Source organism: Babylonia areolata, chromosome 18 (assembly GCF_041734735.1).
Source record: "Babylonia areolata isolate BAREFJ2019XMU chromosome 18, ASM4173473v1, whole genome shotgun sequence".
Lineage (NCBI taxonomy): Eukaryota > Metazoa > Mollusca > Gastropoda > Neogastropoda > Buccinidae > Babylonia > Babylonia areolata.
In genome coordinates, this window is record NC_134893.1 from 9,306,700 (window position 1) to 9,313,600 (window position 6,901).

A 6,901-nucleotide genomic window follows, 5' to 3' on the forward strand; every position below is an offset into this window, starting at 1 on the left:
TGCTCTTGTTGTTGGGTCAGAATATCAGATCAAAGTGCCAAGTTTAGAGAATACAAAAAATATAAATATAACAGTAAACGCAGTTTAGGCTTCATTTTTTAAATTTTTTTGTGCCCATCCCAGAGGTGCAATATTGTTTTAAACAAGATGACTAGAAAGAACTGAATTTTTTCTATTTTTATGCCTAGTTTGGTGTCAACTGACAAAGTATTTGCAGAGAAAATGTCAATGTTAAAGTTTACCAGGGACACACACACACACACACAGACAACCGAACACCGGGTTAAAACACAGACTCACTTTGTTTACACAAGTGAGTCAAAAATGACAACAAAGGATAGAGACCGGTAGTTCCCTGCAATGTAACAGTCGTCTAAAAGAAGAACAAAAGATTATGTACCGGCTTTCATTTTTTATTCAGAAACTCCAACAGCAACAACTTTACCAAATACAACAGTGACCATGGCAGGAATCAGCTGTCTGGAGGGTGTCTAGAAAACAAGGGAAATAAATTATATGCCGATTCACGTTCTGTTTCTTATCTCTCTTAACTCCCCTGAATAAGTTCTCCGCCTTTCTTGTTGTTGTTGCTTTAAAAAAAAATTTTACTTTAAAATTTTTTTTTTAGATGATTATAATATTTTTTTCTTCATGTATATCGTGTGATTACTTTGAAACCGTTTCTCGTTCTGTTTCTTTCCTCTCTGAAACCCCTGATATCTTCTTCTTTTTTTTTTTCGCACTATGACATCTTCCTTCTCTCAGTATTTGCGAGAGAGATTAAAAATTCAAGATACCCTGAATCTTTGCGAGAGAGAGAGAGAGAGAGAGAGAGAAGTTGGCAGGAAGACAATTGATACCCACACATACGCAATGCTAAATATCACACACACACACACACACACACACACACACAAGGAGGCGTCACTGCGTTCGGAAAAATCCATAAATGCTTCACCACATCTGCCAAGCAGATGCCTGACCAGCAACGTAAACCAACGTGCTCAGTCAGATCTTGAGAGAGAGAAAAAGGGAGAAAAAAAAGACGTGAATGAATATCTAAACTAAAAAAAAAAAGAATAATAAATAAATGAATGAATTAAAAAAAAAAGGGGGGGAGGGGGGGGGAAAACTTGAAAGACAACAACAACAACAGCAATAATAATAATAATAATAATAATGATTCTAGTGCAGCCATCGTCTCTCGAGACGGAAGGAGGCCGACGATGACGATGACGAATAATATATGACTAAGAAGATGAAGAAGAAAAAGAAAATAAAAGACAATTATGATCACAGATAAACAAATAAGCAAATAAATATAACACACACACACACGCATGCATAACAGATATGCAACAAACATGCAGTTTCACAGATATGAAAGAACAAACAAATAGACATAAATGTACACGAGCCCCCAACCCCCCCTCCCCCTCCCTCGCACACACATACACTATCTCCGAAATTACCGTGCCCCTGTCCCCCTCCCCCACACACTCCCACACACGCTAAACGCAGACGGCCAATTTTTAAAATTGAAATCGTAAGAATCAATCCTTACAACAGCGGCCGATATCCTGAGATCATCCTTTTTGGTCACCAGTGTTGTCTTCTGTTTCAACAGAGAGAAAGCGAAGGAAGGCAAGTAAAACCTGTTCTGACCACTGCATGAAACACGAGCGGTAGCGTGGCCGAGCGGTCTAAGGCGCTGGTTTTAGGCACCAGTCTCTTCGGAGGCGTGGGTTCGAATCCCACCGCTGCCATTTTTTTATGTATAAAAATCTCTCTCTCTTTCTCTTTCCTGCCCTTGCTGTAACGTTGTAGAAAACGAACGCCATTTTTTGTTAGTATGTCCAATGCATCAGTTAAACAGGGGAAAATTGTCAGAAACATGAACGACGAATATACACGGACTTGCCGTTACTTTTACAAAACGAAAACAGGCTCAATACTCGTTCTGTGGCTATGTTTATATACTACGCCTTTAAGAAGAGAGAAGAAGAAATGACACGATAGCTGTTTAAAAATACAACAACAAAAAAACAACAAAAAACAAAAACAAAAAAACAACAACAAAAAACAAAAAAACACCATACTGCAGGAATGTCACGAACTAAAATATAAATTTGCCTACATATTCAGTTATGAAATACTGTATCCACGATCTTGGTCACTAACCCCTTTATATTCGGTATTTTGTGTGTCCCAAATATATGTATGTACCTCCTTTGCAAACAGGCCTTGCAGTAAAATATTTCTGAGTTTTCTCTCTTTCTCTCTCTCGTACGTTTATTTTTCAGACTTTTTTCTGACACCCTTTCAAAAGAAACAATGGCCTATAAACGAATAAACCATCCACCCATCCATCCATCTGTCTCTCTCCTGTATTTCAAGGCAATTTTTATTTTTGATTCATGATGTGTGTGTGTGTGCGTGTGTGTGTGAAATATAATGAATTTATAGTAATATAATTTAAAAAAAAAAAAAAATCACGCACACAAGAATCAACTATATGCCATTACAACTACGGATATCCTGAGATCCTTTTTGGTTACCAGTGTTGTCTTCTGTTACAACAGAGACAAAGCGAAGGCAGGCAAGTAAAACCTGTTCTGACCACTGCATATACCATCAGCGGTAGCGTGGCCGAGCGGTCTAAGGCGCTGGTTTAAGGCACCAGTCTCTTCGGAGGCGTGGGTTCGAATCCCACCGCTGCCATTTTTTTCATATAAATCTCTCTCTCTCTCTCTCTCTCTCTCTCTCGCTATTTCCTGCCCTTGCTGTAACGTTGTAGAAAACGAACGCAATTTTTTGTTAGTATGTCCAATGTATCAGTTAAACAGGGGAAAATTGTCAGAAACATTAACGACGAATATACACGGACTTGCCCGTTACTTTTGCAAAACGAAAACAGGCTCAATACTCGTTCTGTGGCTATGTTTATATACTACGCCTTTAAGAAGAGAGAAGAAGAAATGACACAATAGCTGTTTAAAAATGCAACAACAAAAAAACCCCCACCATACTGCAGGAATGTCACGAACTAAAATATAAATTTGCCTACATATTCAGTTATGAAATACTGTGTCCACGATCTTGGTCACTAACCCCTTTATATTCGGTATTTTGTGTGTCCCAAATGTATGTATGTACCTCCTTTGCAAACAGGCTGGTGGCCTTGCAGTAAAATATTTCTGAGTTTTCTCTCTTTCTCTCTCTCGTACGTTTATTTTTCAGACTTTTTTTCTGACACCCTTTCAAAAGGAACAATGGCCTATAAACGAATAAACCATCCACCCATCCATCCATCTGTCTCTCTCCTGTATTTCAAGGCAATTTTTATTTTTGATTCATGATGTTTGTGTGTCGGTGTGTGTGTGTGTGCGTGTGCGTGTGTGTGTGAAATATAATGAATTTATAGTAATATAATATAAAAAAAAATATATAATCACACACACAAGAATCAACTATATGCCATTACAACTACGGATATCCTGAGATCCTTTTTGGTTACCAGTGTTGTCTTCTGTTACAACAGAGACAAAGCGAAGGCAGGCAAGTAAAACCTGTTCTGACCACTGCATATAACATCAGCGGTAGCGTGGCCGAGCGGTCTAAGGCGCTGGTTTAAGGCACCAGTCTCTTCGGAGGCGTGGGTTCGAATCCCACCGCTGCCATTTTTTTTTTAAATATAAATCTCTCTCTCTCTCTCTCTCTCTCTCTCTCTCTCTCTCTCTTTCCTGCCCTTGCTGTAACGTTGTAGAAAACAAACGCCATTTTTTGTTAGTATGTCCAATGTATCAGTTAAACAGGGGGAAATTGTCAGAAACATGAACGACGAATATACACGGACTTGCCGTTACTTTTACAAAACGAAAACAGGCTCAATACTCGTTCTGAGGCTATGTTTATATACTACCCCTTTAAGAAGAGAGAAGAAGAAATGACACGATAACTGTTTAAAAATACAACATCAAAAACCCCCCACCATACTGTAGGAATGTCACGAACTAAAATATAAATTTGCCTACATATTCAGTTATGAAATACTGTGTCCACGATCTTGGTCACTAACCCCTTTATATTCGGTATTTTGTGTGTCCCAAATGTATGTATGTACCTCCTTTGCAAACAGGCTGGTGGCCTTGCAGTAAAATATTTCTGAGTTTTCTCTCTTTCTCTCTCTCGTACGTTTATTTTTCAGACTTTCTTCTGACACCCTTTCAAAAGGAACAATGGCCTATAAACGAATAAACCATCCACCCATCCATCCATCTGTCTCTCTCCTGTATTTCAAGGCAATTTTTATTTTTGATTCATGATGTGTGTGTGTGTGCGTGTGTGTGTGAAATATAATGAATTTATAGTAATATAATATAAAAAAAAATACAATCACACACACAAGAATCAACTATATGCCATTACAACTACGGATATCCTGAGATCCTTTTTGATCACCAGTGTTGTCTTCTGTTACAACAGAGACAAAGCGAAGGCAGGCAAGTAAAACCTGTTCTGACCACTGCATGTAACACCAGCGGTAGCGTGGCCGAGCGGTCTAAGGCGCTGGTTTAAGGCACCAGTCTCTTCGGAGGCGTGGGTTCGAATCCCACCGCTGCCATTTTTTTTTAATGTAAATCTCTCTCTCTCTCTCTCTCTCTCTCTCGCTATTTCCTGCCCTTGCTGTAACGTTGTAGAAAACGAACGCCATTTTTTGTTAGTATGTCCAATGTATCAGTTAAACAGGGGAAAATTGTCAGAAACATGAACGACGAATATACACGGGACTTGCCCGTTACTTTTACAAAACGAAAACACGTTCTGTGGCTATGTTTATATACTACGCCTTTAAGAAGAGAGAAGAAGAAATGACACGATAACTGTTTAAAAATGCAACAACAACAAAAAAACAACAACAAACCACCCCACCATACTGCAGGAATGTCACGAACTAAAATATAAATTTGCCTACATATTCAGTTATGAAATACTGTGTCCATGATCTTGGTCACTAACCCCTTTATATTCGGTATTTTGTGTGTCCCAAATGTATGTATGTACCTCCTTTGCAAACAGGCTGGTGGCCTTGCAGTAAAATATTTCTGAGTTTTCTCTCTTTCTCTCTCTCGTACGTTTATTTTTCAGACTTTTTTTTCTGACACCCTTTCAAAAGGAACAATGGCCTATAAATGAATAAACCATCCATCCACCCACCCATCCATCTGTCTGTCTCTCTCCTGTATTTCAAGGCAATTTTTATTTTTGATTCATGATGTTTGTGTGTCGGTGTGTGTGTGTGTGTGTGCGTGTGCGTGTGTGTGTGAAATATAATGAATTTATAGTAATATAATATAAAAAATATATATATAATCACACACACAAGAATCAACTATATGCCATTACAACTACGGATATCCTGAGATCCTTTTTGGTTACCAGTGTTGTCTTCTGTTACAACAGAGACAAAGCGAAGGCAGGCAAGTAAAACGCACCTTGTAGAAAAAACCGAGTTACCGAAAACGGTAAAACGTAAAAAAAATAAGAACAACAGTAGTCTTGGCCCTTGCTTGAAGAAGTTGTTATTCCGCGACAATTTGTTACCGTACTTTAATTACAAGTTTTAAAGACATGCCAAGACTACCGTCAAGACATGCCAAGACTACTATACTATATACATAATGAACGTGTAACTTAAATGAAAATGAATGGAAATATCATTGTCCAGAAGAGGACAACCATGTTGTTGTTTTCATGTTTTCATATTCTCATTAACACACACACACACACACACACCATTATATATATATATATATATATATATATATATATATATATATATATATATATATATATATATATATATATTATCAACTAATCAAAACGAAGAGAAAGAGGGAATAATACTACCCATAATAAACAATACTAATAATTAAAAAAAAAAGAAGAAAAATTGAGAGAAAAAATAAAATCAACTAATCAAAAAGAAGAGAAAGATGGAATAATACTAATCATAAAAAAAAAATACTAATAATAACAAGAAAGAAAAATTGAGAAAAAAATGGCAGCGGTGGGATTCGAACCCACGCCTCCGAAGAGACTGGTGCCTTAAACCAGCGCCTTAGACCGCTCGGCCACGCTACCGGGATTGCTAATGTGTCTCAAAATAAAGTACACATAAGTAAAAGGCTAATCGCAGCCGGTACTGGTTTTGCAATATGAATGATATTAATTTTCCACTTGAAATGACAAACTTTTCTCTTCTTGAAGACCGTGCAAGATACTGGTCATTTCTTATTTTCTCAAATAAAAGGGAAGGAAAATTGTCACCCCTGTCGCCCAATCGCTCGTTAGTAAAAAAAACAAACAACAACAACAAAAACAACAACAACAACAAATACAAAACAAAAACAAAAACAAAATCTTGGTAACGCATTGTCATTCTCCTATTCTACCTCCTCTTTCCCTATCCCCTCCCCTCCCCTCCCCCTCTCGGGTGAAACTGGATGACGTGTTACGGTGTTTCGGGCAGTGACAGGCCTCGCTTCGACAAGGGACGTCATAACAGTTGTTGTCATACGGTCTGATAAGTCGCTCTTACTTCCCTTGGACCGATGCTTACGCTTCACGAACACTTTGGGGAGGAGAGAGAGAGAGAGAGAGAGAGAGGGGGGGGGGGGGAGGGTATGGCGAGGGGTAGGGGCTGGTGGGGTATGGCAGTTGAAGAGGGGTAGGGGTGGGCGGGGTATGTCAGTTGAAGAGGGGTAGGGGTGGGTGGGGTATGGCAGGGGAAGAGGGGTAGGTGGGGTATGGCAAGGGAAGAGGAGTGGGTGGGGTATGGCAGGGGAAGAGGGGTAGGGATGGGTGGGGTATGGCAGGGGAAGAGGGGTAGAGGTGGGTG

General features: G+C 39.0%; 5 non-coding genes across 5 annotated transcripts; 4 read left to right on the top strand and 1 right to left on the bottom strand.

The window, feature by feature from the left end:
• The first annotated feature begins 1,684 nt into the window (after positions 1 to 1,684).
• Positions 1,685 to 1,766, top strand: Trnal-uag (transfer RNA leucine (anticodon UAG)). The gene has a single exon. It is a non-coding gene; the product is annotated as a tRNA-Leu (tRNA).
• An 873-nt stretch (positions 1,767 to 2,639) lies between these two features.
• On the top strand, positions 2,640 to 2,721 carry Trnal-aag (transfer RNA leucine (anticodon AAG)). The gene has a single exon. It is a non-coding gene; the product is annotated as a tRNA-Leu (tRNA).
• An 877-nt stretch (positions 2,722 to 3,598) lies between these two features.
• Positions 3,599 to 3,680, top strand: Trnal-aag (transfer RNA leucine (anticodon AAG)). The gene has a single exon. It is a non-coding gene; the product is annotated as a tRNA-Leu (tRNA).
• Positions 3,681 to 4,542: 862 nt separating this feature from the next.
• Trnal-aag (transfer RNA leucine (anticodon AAG)) lies at positions 4,543 to 4,624 on the top strand. The gene has a single exon. It is a non-coding gene; the product is annotated as a tRNA-Leu (tRNA).
• Positions 4,625 to 6,062: 1,438 nt separating this feature from the next.
• On the bottom strand, positions 6,063 to 6,144 carry Trnal-aag (transfer RNA leucine (anticodon AAG)). The gene has a single exon. It is a non-coding gene; the product is annotated as a tRNA-Leu (tRNA).
• Between the last annotated feature and the right edge of the window lie 757 nt (positions 6,145 to 6,901).